The following is a 17,274-nucleotide window of genomic DNA, read 5'->3' as shown; positions in this document are numbered from 1 at the left end:
AAGTGACCAGTGTTCAATGACTATGTACATCGGGCGACAGTCTCTAAGGTGCAGGGTAGAGTATCGGGCAGTAGCCTGCTAATAACAGTGACTAAGGTTCGGGGCAGGGTACTGGGCGGAGGTCAGCTAGTGTTTATCAGTCTGGTGGCCTGGAGATAAAAGCTGTTTCTCAATCTCTCGGTTCCAGCTCATCATTTGTAGTGGATACTGGATCAAACTGTGGCGAATGGATTAATGCACGCGCTGCTGCTCATCACTCAAGACTGAAATTATAGACGAAGCAATTATTGAAATTATGTTAGTAAGAGACGGGGCGTATTTTGAAAGAAGAGGAAGGCTCAAGACAAGGTGATGAAACTCCGAAGATTCTATATTGATATTTAACCACCATATGTTCACGACACCACGCTATGGTAAGCAATCAATGACACAAACCATTCAAATAAGATGTTCATACATTGTTATAGCTAGCTAGTTGTTTTGCCACATTCAGTAGTTTGAATAGAGGCGTCAATCAACCGTATTAGCCCACAGTAAAGACAAGGGCTAGTAGGCTTGCCATGTCTGGATGCTGGAAATATGTTAATGCTTCAATATTGGCTTTCCTGAAGATACTTGAAATTAGCTTGCTAGCTAACGTTAGTTGTTTACTCAGAGAATGATACATATTTGTTTAACAAGGATGTGATACAGACGTTTCAACGCTTGCCCATTACGTTGTTTCCCTGTTCAACGAAAACTCAAGTGAATTTATCTCCAACTATTCACTTGCTAGCTAAGTCTATTTTTGAATGAATGAACTGAAGATACAGTGGTGTCTTAGTTACTGATACAAAATGCAAGACCAAATTTAACATTACGTGGCAGTGTGTCAGCTAACGTTACTTTCCCGGTTGTTGTGCGTCTGTGGGTTTTGTCAAAATACGCTGTGAGAATCTTGAGCAACCATTACATGATGTTAGGGCTTCATCAGAGGAAGTCACTGTGCAACGTTGAACATTTCTCAAAAAGTAAGTTCAAGAAGTCTACAAAATTTTTAAAGGCACATTCTGCCATTTCAACAGCATGACACTGTTTGGTAACCTGAGGGATTGGTCTGGGTCAAGCCTGGGGAAATAGCGTAGCCGCTGCTCATCATCATCACCTTCTAATTCATAGATATATTCTAATGTAGAGATGAAAGGTTTGAGTCTTAGTTTTATTAGACATATTTTGGAGCTTGTTTGTTTACAAACACTCAACTGACAAGAAAAAACAAACAATGGAGTAATACAGTCTGAGATCTTGGGTTATCATTTAACCCATTAGTATCATTTCTTACCATTTATTGAAATGACCATGGGACAGCAGAACACATTAGACTTTAGCTTTAACTTAACACCTGGAACCCCCATGGACATTTGTGAATCTCCCCCAATTTAATGTGTAATTTAGTGTAATTTATTATTTATGGTGACAGTAATCTTTATGGTTTTTGTCAGGGTTTTTGTCTATAACCATACTCACTCTAATGCTTGTGAAAAAGCTGGGAAATAGCCTATGTCAATAGTAGCTCTACTATACATGCATGTATGCAACCCAGCCCCCCTCACCTTCACAGTAGGGCCTCTCTCACACCCAATTCTAGGGTCTGCTCTTTGCCGCCTAACTTTTATCACAATCAAAATAGCTAGCTAAAATGTCTTGTGAACATTTTCAAATGTCCCAAACATATTTTGGTTTGTGACTGTTATTATCATTTAGTAGCAGTGCGATTTTTCAATACGCCTATTTCTTCTGCGCTGCTGCTGTGAAGTGGTGCTACCCCCAGAGGTCAATGTTTCCATTGTAAATGTGATGGTGGTATTGATGGTGTTTTATAGCATTAGTTACTTTTCTAAAGAAAAATAACACAGCAAATGTTTTTCGGAAATTTGTCAACTTTCAAAAAAGAAAGAATGGATGATATTTCAACAGGTTAGACCAAATCCCATTACAACACTATGAACTGGATTGGAATGAATAGAATGAGGTTTATTTTCCAAATTCCAAAAATACTTTATCACACTTTACCTTTGGAAATGAACAGGTACAGGTACTTTAACTAGCCCACTGTTATGGCTTGTGAATGTTTCCTTCATTTAAATATTCACCCTAAATGCCACCTTGTTTCCAAATGCCCAAAATACTCTACAATAATACTTTGTCAACTTCACCGTAGAAAATTGACAGGTCTAGCCTAACTACTACTATGGTTTGTGTTTTTTTTTTTTTTGTTAAAAAATGTATACATTCCTCATCACTTACAATAAGTAATTCAGCAACCTCCCACACAACATACAGAATGCATCCATCACACAGATCTGTATGTTCTAAATGTTAGTTTTGCGTAGACCTATTAATTATCAGCTAGGTTTATTTTCTAAAGTATTCTCTAATAACAGTCCTTTGCCAAACTGCCACAACTGACCATTAAAGATATCAAAGTCCTGGCTTCAATATTAATGTTGTTCCAGTTCAGTCACGTTAGAACTCGGGAAGACATTCATTCATTATTTTGTTTGCTTGCAGTAGCATAATAAAAAATACAAAATAAATAATAATGTAATAATAATACATGGGATTTAATGCACCTTTAAAAAAAAAAGACACTGTACATCAACACTCCTATCAGTTCCCACCTAGTCTCGTTTCTCCCACTTAGCTATGAGTTAGGACTAGCTCAACTAAATTATTGTCTTCTTAAGTGGAAATGTTATACAATATTGTATCTCTGTAGCTCAGTTGGTAGAGCATGGTGCTTGCAAGGCCAGGATAGTTAGTTCGATTCCCAGGATCACCCATTTGTAACAAAATGTATGTATGTGTGACTGGAAGTTGCATTGGATTAGATTGTCTGCTAAATGGCATTTATTTCTGTTGTTATAGCCTACTGTTAAGACACATTTGGAAGAATTTGACCTGTTTTACTTATCTTTACTTATGTTATGCTTATTTGTCCATTGTTTAAAAGCTAGTATCCACACATTGTAGGAGTTTATATCCTCTGAGGGGAGGCAGGCAGGAAAACGTTGACATTAAATGGTTTACATACATACTGTACTAGCATGTAGGGCCTAGGTCGGGGCCTAAACACCACTGTTGTGGAGAAGGTCTTGACCAGGTGCATAGAATGTGAACTGATACCATTGGCCAGCTGGCCCTGCACTGGCATTCTGAAGACATTCCTCTGACAGAAATAGCCTGCTTCCACTACCCAGAGTTTAGCTACATGTTTTGTAGTTTCTGGCTCCAGAACTCAAGTTTTTGGAGCTGATGTAAGCTAATATGTTGCATTTAATTTGTATTTATGCTGACGTACAGTACCAGTCAAAAGTTTGGACACACCTACTCATTCATGGGTGTTTCGTTATTTTTACTATTTTCTACATTGTAGATTAATAGTGAAGACATCAAAACTATGAAATAACACATATGGAATCATGTAGTAACCAAAAAAGTGTTAAACAAATCAAAATTCTGATTCTTCAAAGTAGCCACCCTTCGCATTGATGACAGCTTTGCACACTCTTGGCATTCTCTCAACCAGCTTCATGAGGTAGTAACCTGGAATGAATTTCAATTAAAAGGTGTGCCTTGTTAAAAGTTAATTTGTGGAATTTCTTTCCTTCAAAATGCATATCAGCCAATCAGTTGTGTTGTGACAAGGTAGTGGTGGTATACAGAAGATATCCATATTTGGTAAAATACCAAGTCCATATTATGTCAAGAATAGCTCAAATAAGCAAAGAGAAACAACAGTCCATCATTACTTTAAGACATTAAGGTCAGTCAAATGAAATTTTCAAGATCTTTGAAAGTGAGGTCGCAAAAACCATCAAGTGTTGTGATGAAACTGGCTCTCATGAGGACCGCCACAGGAAAGGAAGACCCAGAGTTACCTCTGCTGCAGAGGATAAGTTCATTAGAGTTAACTGCACCTCAGATTGCAGCCCAAACAATTGCTTCACAAAGTTCAAGTAACAGACACATCTCAACATCAACTTTTCAGAGGATACTGCGTGAATCAGGTCTTCATGGCCGAAGTGCTGCAAAGAACCCACTACCAAAGGACACCAATAATAAGAAGAGACTTGCTTGGGCCAAGAAACATGAGCAATGGACATTAGACCGGTAGAAATCTGTCCTTTGGTCTGATGAGTTCAAATTTTAGATTTTTGGATCCAACCGCCATGTCTTTGTAAGATGCAGAGTAGGTGAATGGATGATCTCCGCATGTGTGGTTCTCACCGTGAAGCATGGAGGAGGAAGTGTTATGGTGTGGGGTTGCTTTGCTGGTGACACTGTCAGTGCTGTATTTAGAATTCAAGACACAATGAGTTGGACCGCAGAGTGAAGGAAAAGCAGCCAACAACTGCTCAGCATATGTGGGAACTCATTCAAGACCGTTGGAAAAGCATTCCAGGTGAAGCTGGTTGAGAGAATGCCAAGAGTGTGCAAAGCTGGCATCAAGGCAAAGGGTGGATACTTTGAAGAATCTCAAATATAAAGATATATTGATTTGTTTAACACTTTTTTTGTTTGTTACTACTGTACATGATTCCATATGTGTTATGTCATAGTTTTGATGTCTTCACTATTATTCTACAATGTAGAAAATAGTACAAATAAAGAAAAACCCTTGAATAAGTCGGTGTCCAAAATGTTGACTGGTACTGTATTATGTTTTCACAAAGCAGTGTGAAACCAGAATTAGGCCTAGCCTAGGCCTGTATTGTGGCACTAAAGTCGTACAGATACAGTGCCTTCAGAAATTATTCATACCCCTTGACTTTTTCCACATTTAGTTTTTACAGCCTTAATTTAAAATGGATTAAATTGAGAGTTTGTGTCACTGACTTACACACAATACCCCAAAATATAAGTGTAATTATGTTTTTAATGGTGTTTACAAATTCATAAAAAATGAAAAGCTGAAATGTCTTTAGTCAATAAGTATTCAACCCCTTTGTTATGGCAAGCCTAAATAAGTTCAGGATAAAAAATTGGCTTAACAAGTCACATAATACGTTGCATGGACTTAACATGATTTTTGAATGACTACTTAGTCTCTGTACCCCACACATACAATGATCTGTAAGGTCTCTCAGTCAAGCAGTGAATTTCAAACACAGATTCAACCACAAAGACCAGGGAGGTTTTCCTGCCTCCCAAAGAAGGGCACCTATTGGTAGATGGGAAAAAAAGAAGGAAAAAAAGCAGACATTGAATATCCCTTTGAGCATGGGGCATATTAATTACACTTTGGATGGTGTATCAATACACCAATTCTCCCGAGTGGCTCAGCGGTCTAAGGCACTGCATCTCAGTGCTAGAGGCATCACTAGCACTGAGATGATTGGGAGTCCCATAGGGCAGTGCACAATTGGCCCAGCGTCATCCGGTTTAAGGTTTGACCGGGGTAGGCCTTCATTTTAAATAAGAATTTGTTCTCAACTGACTTGCCTAGTTAAATAAAGGTTAAATGAAATTTACAAAAAATAAACACCCAATCACTACAAAGATACAGGCATTTGCCGGAGAGGAAGGAGATTCCTTAGGGATTTCACGATGAGGACAATGGTGACTTTAAATCAGAAAGAGTTTAATGGCTGAGATAAGAGAACTGAGGATGGATCAACAACATTTAGTTACTCCACAATACTAACCTAAATGATAGAGTGAAAAGAAGGAAGCTTGTACAGAATACAAATATTCCAGAAAATGCATTCTGTTTGCAAGAAAGTAAAACTGCAAAAATTGTGGCAAAGAAATTAACTTTATGTCCTGAATAAAAAGTGTTATGTTTGGGACAAATCAAACACAACACATCACTGAGGACCACTCTTCATATTTTCAAGCATGGTGGAGGGGTGCATCATGTTATGGGTATGCTTGTCATCGGCAAGGACGAGGGAGTTAAAAAAATTATAATAAATGGAATAGCGCTAAGCACAGGCAAAATCCTAGTTCAGTTTGCTTTTCAACAGACTCTGAGAGACAAATTCACCTTTCAGCAGGACAATAAACTATAAGACAAGGCCAAATATAGACTGAAGTTGCTTACCAAGACGACATTGTTCCTGAGTGGCCTATTTACAGTTTTGACTTAAATCAGCTTGAAAATGTATGTCATGACTTGAAAATGGTTGTTTAGCAATGATAAACAGCCAACATAACAGAGCTTGAAGAATAATAAAGTCCCAATATTGTACATTTCACGTATGCAAAGCTCTTAGACTTACAGCTGTAATCACTGCCCAAGGTGATTCTAACATGTATTGACTCAGGGGTGTGAATACTTATGTAAATGAGATGTTTCTGTATTTAATTTTCACTACATTTGCAAAAATATCTAAAAACATGTTTTCACTTTGTCATTATGGGGTAAAAATAAATTGAATCCATTCTGAATTCAGGGGTGACAAACTCATTCCACGGAGGGACGAGTTTCTGCGGGTTTTTGGTTTTTCCTTTCAATTAAGACCTAGACAACCAGGTGAGGGGAGTTCCTTAATAATTAGTGACCTTAATTCATCAATCAAGTTCAAGGAGGAGCAAAAACCTGCACACTTGGCCCCCAGTGGAATGAGTTTGACACGTGCTGTAACACGGAAAAATGTGGAATAAGTCAAGTGTTATCAAATGAATACTTTCTGAAGGCACTGTAAGTGCTACACTGCCTTTAAACCTTACCCTACACTATGCTGAAGACCTGTTACATAAACATTGTTGATATAGGCCTAAATCAAAGACATTTGTAGTAGGCCTAATTTGTATCATATAATTTGGATTGTGCCACTAGTAATGCTACGACACAAGTAGTCTACTCTTACATAAGGCCGCATTAAAACTCGACAATGCACTAAATCAAAACCATGAAATGAACCCGAATACAGCGTGTAGCCTAGACCTATTGAGTAGCCTACATTTCAGTTATCACAGTGTGTGAATGAGGAGAGTGTCTCCGTGACACTCACTACTGCATTGTAGGAAGACGCCCAAGATGAGGGATGGGTGAGAGACGGACAGACACAGCACTGTAGGCCCTAATGGAAATTTCCCAAAGCTCTATAATTAAACTGAAGGGAGACTGCCGTGTCCAATGTGTGCTTTTGTGCCCAAATATTTCATTGTTGTTTTTGGGATGGTGTTAACGGGATGGTGTTAACTAACCTGACTGGTATGAGAGAGCATCTCAGAATGCCAGGCATGCAGTATTATGAGTAGTAGCAGATACCATGTATTTTTTATATAGGCCAACATCCATGTTTTGCCGCCTCAAAATTTAAAATGTCTTTCTTGTTTAGCGTTGTCATTCATGCTGGTATGAAATAGAGGTCGACCGATTACGATTTTTCAACGCCTATACCGGTACCGATTATTGGAGGACCAAAAAAAGCCTATACAGATTAATCGGCCGATTTTTTAAAAACATTTATTTGTAATAATGACAATTACAACAATACTGAATGAACACTTATTTTAACTTAATATAATACATCAATAAAATCAATTTAGCCTCAAATAAATTATGAAACATGTTCAATTTGGTTTAAATAATGCACAAACAAAGTGTTGGAGAAGAAAGTAAAAGTGCAATATGTGCCATGTAAGAAAGCTAACGTTTAAGTTCCTTGCTCAGAACATGAGAACCTATGAAAGCTGGTAGTTCCTTTTAACATGAGTCTTCAATATTCCCAGGTAAGAAGTTTTAGGTTGTAGTTATTATAGGAATTCTAGGACTATTTCTCTCTATACGATTTGTATTTCATATACCTTTGACTATTGGATGTTCTTATAGGCACTTTAGTATTGCCAGTGTAACAGTATAGCTTCCAACCCTCTCCTCGCCGCTACCTGGGCTCGAACCAGGAACACATCGACAACAGCCACCCTCGAAGCAGCATTACCCATGCAGAGCAAGGGGAACAACTACTCCAAGTCTCAGAGCGAGTGACGTTTGAAACGCTATTAGCGTGCACCCCGCTAACTAGCTAGCCATTTCACATCGGTTACACCAGCCTAATCTCGGGAGTTGATAGGCTTGAAGTCATAAACAGCTCAATGCTTGAAGCATTGCGAAGAGCTGCTGGCAAAACGCACGAAAGTGCTGTTTGAATGAATGCTTACGAGCCTGCTGATGCCTACCATCGCTCAGTCAGACTGCTCTATCAAATCATAGACTAAATTATAACATAATAACACACAGAAATACGAGCCTTAGGTCATTAATATGGTCGAATCCGGAAACTATCATCTCGAAAACAAAACGTTTATTCTTTCAGTGAAATACGGAACCGTTCCGTATTTTATCTAACGGGTGGCATCCATAAGTCTAAATATTCCTGTTACATTGCACAACCTTAAATGTTATGTCATAATTACTAAAAATTCTGGCAAATTAGTTCGCAATGAGCCAGGTGGCCCAAGCTGTTGCATATACTCTGACTTTCTTTTAGCTAAATATGCAGGTTTAAAAATATATACTTCTGTGTATTGATTTTAAGAAAGGCATTGATGTTTATGGTTAGGTACACGTTGGAGCAACGACAGTCCTTTTTCGCGAATGCGCACCGCATCGATTATATGCAACGCAGGACACGCTAGATAAACTAGTAATATCATCAACCATGTGTAGTTATAACTAGTGATTATGATTGATTGTTTTTTATAAAAAAGTTGAATGCTAGCTAGCAACTTACCGTGTCTTCTTACTGCATTCGCGTAACAGGCAGGCTCCTCGTGAGGCAGGTGGTTCGAGCGTTGGACTAGTTAACTGTAAGGTTGCAAGATTGAATCCCTGAGCTGACAAGGTAAAAATCTGTCGTTCTGCCCCTGAAAAAGGCAGTTAACCCACCGTTCCTAGGCCGTCATTGAAAATAAGAATGTGTTCTTAACTGACTTGCCTAGTTAAATAAAGGTATAAAAAATATATATATTTAAATCAGCAAAATCGGCGTCCAAAAATTCCCGATATCCGATTGTTATGAAAACTTGAAATCGGCCCTAATTAATCGGCCATTCCGATTAAACGGTCGACCTTTAGTATGAAAGTATACCCTCATCAGACTGAAAGTCAAACATTAGAATAACCAGCCTGTTTTAGAAGAATGATTCCATAACTTTTTCTAATTAACTGTCATAATGCCAACATTCCATTCAAACAATGCAGTCAATCCACAGCCACAGACACGGGCTCAAATCAGTTGATGATAGGACTTAGACTGATCAAATCAAATTTTATTTGTCACATACACATGGTTAGCAGATGTTAATGCGAGTGTAGCGAAATGCTTGTGCTTCTAGTTCCGACCATGCAGTAATATCTCACAAGTAATCTAACCTAACAATTTCACAACAACTACCTTATACACACAAGTGTAAAGGAATGAATGAGAATATGTACATAAAAATAAAAATATATGAATGAGCGATGGCCGAACGGCATAGGCAAGATGCAGTAGATGGTATAGAGTACAGTATATACATATGAGATGAGTAATGTAGGGTATGTAAACATTATATAAAGTGGCATTGTTTAAAGTGGCTAGTGATACATGTATTACATAAAGATGGCAAGATGCAGTAGATGATATAGAGTACAGTATATACATATACATTATATTAAGTGGCATTGTTTAAAGTGGCTAGTGATACATTTTTGATCAATTCCCATCAATTTCCATTATTAAAGTGAGCTGGAGTTGAGTCAGTATGTTGGCAGCAGCCACTCAATGTTAGTGATGGCTGTTTAACAGTCTGATGGCCTTGAGATAGAAGCTGTTTTTCAGTCTCCCGGTCCCCGCTTTGATGTACTGACCTCGCCTTCTGGATGATAGCGGGGTGAACAGGCAGTGGCTCGGGTGGTTGTTGCCCATGATTATCTTTTTGGCCTTCCTGTGACATCGGGTGGTGTAGGTGTCCTGGAGGGCAGGTAGTTTGCCCCCGGTGATGCGTTGTGCAGACCTCACTACCCTCTGGAGAGCCTTACGGTTGTGGGCGGAGCAGTTGCCGTACCAGGCAGTGATACAGCCCAACAGGATGCTCTCGATTGTGCATCTGTAAAAGTTTGTGAATGAATTTTGGTGACAAGCCAAATTTCATCAGCCTCCTGAGGTTGAAGAGGCGCTGCTGCACCTTCTTCACCACACTGTCTGTGTGGGTGGACCATTTCAGTTTGTCCGTGATGTGTACGCGAGGAACTTAAAACTTTCCACCTCCACTACTGTCCCGTCGATGTGGATAGGGGGCTGCTCGCTCTGCTGTTTCCTGAAGTCCACGATCATCTCCTTTGTTTTGTTGACGTTGAGTGTGAGGTTATTTTCCTGACACCACACTCCGAGGGCCCTCACCTCCTCCCTGTAGGCTGTCTCGTCGTTGTTGGTAATCAAGCCTACCACTGTAGTGTCATCTGCAAACTTGATGATTGAGTTGGAGGCGTGCATGGACACGCAGTCATGGGTGAACAGGGAGTGCAGGAGAGGGCTGAGAACACACCCTTGTGGGGCCCCAGTGTTGAGGATCAGCGGGGTGGAGATGTTGTTACCTACCCTCACCACCTGGGGGCGGCCCATCAGGGAGTCCAGGACCCAGTTGCACAGGGCGGGGTCGAGACCCAGGGTATCGAGCTTAATGACGAGTTTGGAGGGTACTATGGTGTTAAATGCTGAGCTGTAGTCGATGAACAGCATTCTTACATAGGTATTCCTCTTGTCCAGATGGGTTAGGGTTAGGGTTAGGGTTAGGGTGATTGCGATTGCGTCGTCTGTGGACCTATTGGGGCGGAAAGCAAATTGGAGTGGGTCTAGGGTGTCAGGTAGGGTGGAGGTGATATGGTCCTTGACTAGTCTCTCAAAACACTTCATGATGACGGAAGTGAGTGCTACGGGGCGATAGTCATTTAGCTCAGTTACCTTAGCTTTCTTGGGAACAGGAACAATGGTGGCCCAATTGGGAACAGCAGACTGGGATAAGGATTGATTGAATATGTCCGTAAACACACCAGACAGCTGGTCTGCTTATGCTCTGAGGACGCGGCTGGGGATTCCGTTTGGGCTGGCAGCCTTGCAAGGGTTAACACGTTTAAATGTTTTACTCACGTTGGCTGCAGTGAAGGAGAGCCCGCAGGTTTTGGTAGCGCGCCGTGTCGGTGGCACTGTATTGTCCTCAAAGCGAGCAAAGAAGTTGTTTAGTTTGTCTGGGAGCAAGACATCGTGGTCCGCGGCGTGGCTGGTTTTCCTTTCGTAGTCCGTGTTTGACTGTAGACCCTGCCACATACCTCTCGTATCTGAGCCATTGAATTACGACTCTACTTTGTCTCTATACTGACGCTTAGCTTGTTTGATTGCCTTGCGGAGGGAATGGCTACACTGTTTGTATTCAGTCATGTTTCCGGTCACCTTGCCCTGATTTAAAGCAGTGGTTCGCGCTTTCAGTTTTGCGCGAATGCTGCCATCCATCCACGGTTTCTATTGTATCATATAATAGCACTCATACAGTAGCTTTCCAAGAAAACTAAATCTGAGACATTTATGGTCTGTTTACATATATTTTAGAGGCTATTTATACCAAAAATTGGTCTAAAACCTTGGTATTGGTATAATTGGTATAAAAACAACAATATTTTGGGGTGATAGCATTTCTATTACACATTTTTTGATACACCACATGCCTAACTTTAATTTTCCTGCATAAGTAAAGGCAGGAAAGCCATCACCTACAGTAGGCCACTATTGCCATTCATTCCAATTAGACTGGTTTTGGATTTTCCCTGACCAAGATGGCTTCCATTTTGCCAAATTCTGGAATTTAACGATTATGACATAGGCCCTCTAGTAATTGAATACGTTCTCTATAGGTATTACCATATGGGGGGACCTACTTGATGTGCGTAACTCAAACTTTTGCTTAAAGGGTAAGATGCATTCGTTTTTATGCACCAAAGTAACAATACAATGTGGTCAAAGACTTAATTTAGTAATTTAGTGAGTGGCCGAGTGGCGCAGTGGTCTAAGGCACTGCATAGCTGTTGGATTTTCCCTAATTGTCCCTGATTGGGCCTCAGCCATCAATCTCTAAGTAGGCTAAATAACTAACGTTAGCTAGTTTGCTAGCTAAGATACCTGCATATGCCGTAGCATTCGGAAAGTATTCAGACCCCTTCCCTTTTCCCACATTTTTTTTACATTACAGCATTATTCTTAAATAGATTAAATAAAATGTTTTTCTCGTCAATCTACACACAATACCCCATAATGACAAAGAAAAACAGGTTTTTAGATTTTTTTTGCTAATTTAAATATTTTATTATTATTTTTTAAATACCTTATTTACTTAAGTATTTAGACCCTTTGCTGTGAGGCTCAAAATGGAGCTCAGGTGCATCCTGTTTCCATGAATCATCATTGAGAAGTTTATACAACTTGATTGGAGTCCATCTGTGGTAAATTCAATTGATTGGACATGATGTGGAAAGGCACACGCCTGTTTATATAAGGTCCTACAGTTGACAGTGCATGTCAGAGCAAAAACCATGCCATGAGGTCGAAGAAATTGTCCGTCGAGCTCCGGGACAGGATTGTGTCGAGGCACAGATCTGAGGAAGGGTACAAAAAAAAATCTGCATTTATGGTGGCCTGATATGCTTCCCAATCAGAGGCAGTTGTTTATCGTTGTCTCTGATTGGGGATCATATTTAGGTAGCCATTTCCCTTTGGTGTTTGTGGGTTCTTGTTCTATGTTTAGTTGCCTGTCTGTACTATTCATATAGCTTCACGGTTCGTTTTGTTATTTTGGTTAGTTTGTTCAGTGTTCATTCTTATAATAATAAAGAATGTACGCATACCACGCTGCGCCTTGGTCCGATTCATACGACGAACGTGACACCAGCTAAACTTCCTAATGTTTTTCTTAAAGTTAATCTTGCATTTTACCTGAGAAAAGTATGCTAGCTAAACCGAGAGACGTAGCTACACATCAGTCAGAGCACTCTCCGTTTGTGAATTGTCATTCGAGTGGAGAAGTGCAACTGAAGCACATTTGTCTGATGCCGAGCAAAAATTACAATAAGAAGCGTTTTAGATCGTTTTGTAAACGCAGCAAGATACAGTACTTCTTATGTGTTGTTACTTTTTTTCCTGTGTGAAAAATAAATAATTCTATGTTACCGCGACCCCCAAGTTTAACTTGCGTATCTAAGTGTTTGAAAAGTCAAAGCCCTTTGGATGAGTTATTTGTACAGCTGCCACTGATATATTTTGATTTCCTTGCATTTTGTCTCCTCTCCCCTCTCGGCCGTTTCCTCCTCCATCTTCTCCAAGCAGAGCAGGCAGTCCTGTTGCCCTAGCGACTCCAGACCCCACACATGCTGCTCCAGAGCCTTGACAGTTCATTTGCACAATGTCTCTTGTTCACATTCACATGTAAATGTCCAAACTTACCAAAAATGACATGGTATCTCCTAATTATATGTATAACTTTATGAGTTGGACTGCCTGTCTTTGCAATATTTTTGTTCCCCGTTTGCACTCGTTAGCATATATAGCCTTAGCCCCACCCATCTCTTCAAGGATTCACGTCAGGTCATGTGCTAAACAGAGTGAGTAAGGTAGTGTAGTAAACAACCAAACATTAAGACTAAAAGTGGTAAAGGTAGTAGCATACAATAAGGAAAAACTCCAGCTAGAAATACACTTTACCTAGTCCTTGGCCTATATCCTAATCTGACTTTGGTGCAGATCATGTTGTCATTCACATTTACTGTCTCTGGTAAACACACACTATATCAAATAAAATCAAAGTTTATTTGTCAGATGCACAGGATACAGAAGGTTTAAACGGTACAGTGAAATGGTTACTTGCATAGTAACAATATCAAAAATAGAAAGTGTCCAGATAAAAATATTAAATCAATATTTTATCATTATTAGGGGATGCTTACCAAGACACACTTGTCTAAACTTGTCTAAACTATAGAAATGCTATAACCACCCCCCAGCCACATCTAGCGGATGGGTCACTATTGTCTAGACATGTACATATGTTCATGAAATACAATAAATGACCAGACACCTGGCTATGGGTCATGTAATGATCTGGCGAGGTAGAGTCTTTTGTTTAGACATGTAGCTCCGGTTCACACTGACCGTGTGCAGAAAGTAGTCATCACAACTTTTTCCCACTGATCTTTGTAGATAGATCCTGCTAAATTCAGGGCAGCAATGTTGTTGATAGCAGTAGGAACAATTTTGCTATCTTTCAAAATAGCCACAATAGCAATGATTATCTACACATACTGAGCAGCTCATGTTATAGACAGAAGTGGTCCACATGGCAGACTGATCCAAACTAATCTCTTGGCATGTCCAGCCCATCCATTATCTCAGCCAATCATGGCTAGCGGGAAGGTTCCTGACTTTTTCCGTTGCAAAACCAACTAGGTTCGTAATTTTAACAATTTTATTCGTATTTACAGATGGCATAAAAGTTTGTTATTAAGGCACATGAAAGTTCACATGTTCCAGAAGGAAGTTCTACAAAAAAATTATCTTCAAATACCTATCCTGTGAACCAGTGATGTGTGACACACGCCTAGCTTCTTCTTGAAATTAGTCACATATGTCATCACTGTTAATTCAACGATAGGTCATTCAACTTTTTCTGTTATAGTCAGGTGGACTGGAGTAGAGTTTGGCTTAGTGTTTTCACCCAGTGAAAAGTGAAAAATCCAACAAGAAGCTGCTTTGCTGTATTACAGCCAGACCACAATGTTTATAGATGTTCATTGATGTTTCTCAAGTCCAGTGAGTAACTTGCGTTATATTCAGACACCAGTTGGGTGTCACTCATCCTTAGCATAAACCAGAAACTCCAGAATAGTGAAATTCAATACTTTGTACATCTCCACTATACCACGAAACTGACACTAGGTCTAGGCCTATATCTGTCTCTGGTGAAGTAGTGTGTCCTCTTACCCACTCAGACATAACAGAGGGGTTATAAAGGAGAAGCGAAACAACACAACTGATAATAATGCCAGTAATTACTACGAAAATAACTTTTAAAGTCTATCTATAATGTCTTTCCCAATAGCACACTTAGCTGGTTGGATTTGGTTTTAGTGAACTCTCTCAAAAGTTAATGCCATATTTAGCCCTAGCCCAACAAACAGCAGTGAGGATCTGTAGTGTGAGCCCCAGTGCTATCTATGGGGCGGTGGGTGGAGGGCAGGGGAGGAGGTTTAGTATCATGTAACTACAGAGACAGTAGGAGGAGGCCAATCATACCATAGCAGATTGTCATTACTGCTTTTCCTGCCATTGCTTAGGATAAGAGTAATGGGATTTGCTGAATTCAACTACACCACTTAGCCTACAATTGGCTATGAAGAGGCTATAGGACAAGGGTCAAGTGAGTTTTAGAACCTGCCCACTTAATATGAATTCATCTGCTTGATGTGATGGCAGACACTTCACTCATTCATCTATAGGCTAAACATAACCAAAGCCAATATTGATCCCATTGTTAGAATATATATATTTTTTTAAATGGCTAGAGCCGAACAGCTAGACCCACTTGGTGCTTTTTACACAAAATTAACTATCGTTATGGATATTTCAGCTTAGCTGCCTCAGTACACCTTTTAATTAGAGTGATACAAGTTGACTTAACAAGGAACCTATGGCCTAATTGCAAATACGTAGTTATCAGGCTAGATGTTGACCTTTGGTCATTAATCCCACAATTCCTCCTGAAATACAGTCATCTTTCTTCCAAACATGAGCCATCTCAATATCGATAAGTTAGCCTAAGCCAAGGTCTACTCAGAAAAGAGAGCATTGAGGAAGATGTGTTCCCGGCAAGTGTATCTAGGACCTGATGATCTCATAGATATGGTCTATGTCAGAGATTCTTAAACCTTTTCAGAAATTCAGTGTTTTCCTGTGATCCAAGCTCATGTTTTTAAAACATGCCTCTTTTTGGTGGGCCTAAGTGAGATTATATTGGGGGACCCCCTTCACCTTGTGGGCAAAACAATTTCCTGCAATTCTACACACTTTGCTATGACTTATGCCATGTTAATATGATATCTGAGTGACATTGACCAAAAAAATCAATGGGGCCCCCTGGAGGTCAGGGGCTCTGGGCACGTGCCCTGTGTGTCCGGTCGGTATTTGTTCATGATTACTACAAGTTTAGATACTGTAGCTGGCTAGACTAACTTACATGGCTTATTGAGTGACTGTTAGTGACTGACATAACAAGAGAAAAACTTCTGATGCACAGCCAAATTTCGAAAACGCACCTTGTGTATTCTACTAGGAGACGCGTTCTGTCTCCTAGAGATGAACATACTTTGGTGTGAAAAGTGCAAATCAATCTCAGAACAACAGCAAAGGACCTTGTGAAGATGCTGGAGGAAATGGGTACAAAAGTATCTATATCCGCAGTAAAACGAGTCCTAGGCCGATCAGCAAGGAAGAAGCCACTGCTCCAAAACCGCCATAAAAAAGCCAGACTATGGTTTGCAACTGCACATGGGGACAAAGCTCGTACTGAAACAAAAATAGAACTGTTTGGCCATAATGACCATCGTTATGTTTGGAGGAAAAAGGAGGAGGCTTGCAAGCTGAAGAAGACCATCCCAACCGTGAAGCACGGGGGTGGCAGCATCATGTTGTGGGGGTGCTTTGCTGCAGGACTGCAGGACTGGTGCACTTCACACAATAGATGGCATCATGAGGGAAGAAAAAGATGTGGATATTTTGAAGCAACATCTCAAGACATCAGTCAGGAAGTTAAAGCTTGGTCGCAAATGGGTCTTGGGTCTTGACCCCAAGCATACTTCCAAAGTTGTGGCAAAATGGCTTAAGGACAACAAAGTCAAGGTATTGGACTGGCCATCAAAAAGCCCTGACCTCAATCCTATAGACAATTTGTGGGCAGAACTGAAAAAGCATGTGCAAGAAAGGAGGCCTACAAACCTGACTCAGTGGCACCAGCTCTGTCAGGAGGAATGGGCGAAAATTCACCCAACTTATTGTGGGAAGCTTGTGGAAGGCTACCCGAAATGTTTGACCTAAGTTAGACAATTTAAAGGTAATGCTACCAAATACTAATTGAGTGTATGTAAACGTCTGACCCACTGGGAATGTGTGGTGTATGATATACCATTTTGTATCTCCTGAGTCTCTACTTTTAGACAATGTAAAAAACACAATTTTGCTACAAAAGACCAAATCGAGGTGGTCGGTC

General features: G+C 40.1%; 1 protein-coding gene across 1 annotated transcript in view; it reads left to right on the top strand.

Moving 5' to 3' along the window:
• Positions 1–231: 231 nt before the first annotated feature.
• LOC120055877 (sodium- and chloride-dependent glycine transporter 1-like) overlaps positions 232–17,274 on the top strand; it is a 90,359-nt gene continuing 73,316 nt past the window's right edge. Inside the window, exon 1 of the mRNA XM_039003908.1 lies at positions 232–413. The gene's annotated coding sequence lies outside the window, so the exon portion shown is untranslated. The remainder of the gene's footprint in view (positions 414–17,274) is intronic.

This window comes from Salvelinus namaycush, chromosome 11, assembly GCF_016432855.1.
Source record: "Salvelinus namaycush isolate Seneca chromosome 11, SaNama_1.0, whole genome shotgun sequence".
In the NCBI taxonomy this organism is placed as follows: Eukaryota; Metazoa; Chordata; class Actinopteri; order Salmoniformes; family Salmonidae; genus Salvelinus; species Salvelinus namaycush.
This window is presented reverse-complemented; position numbering and strand designations above follow the sequence as displayed.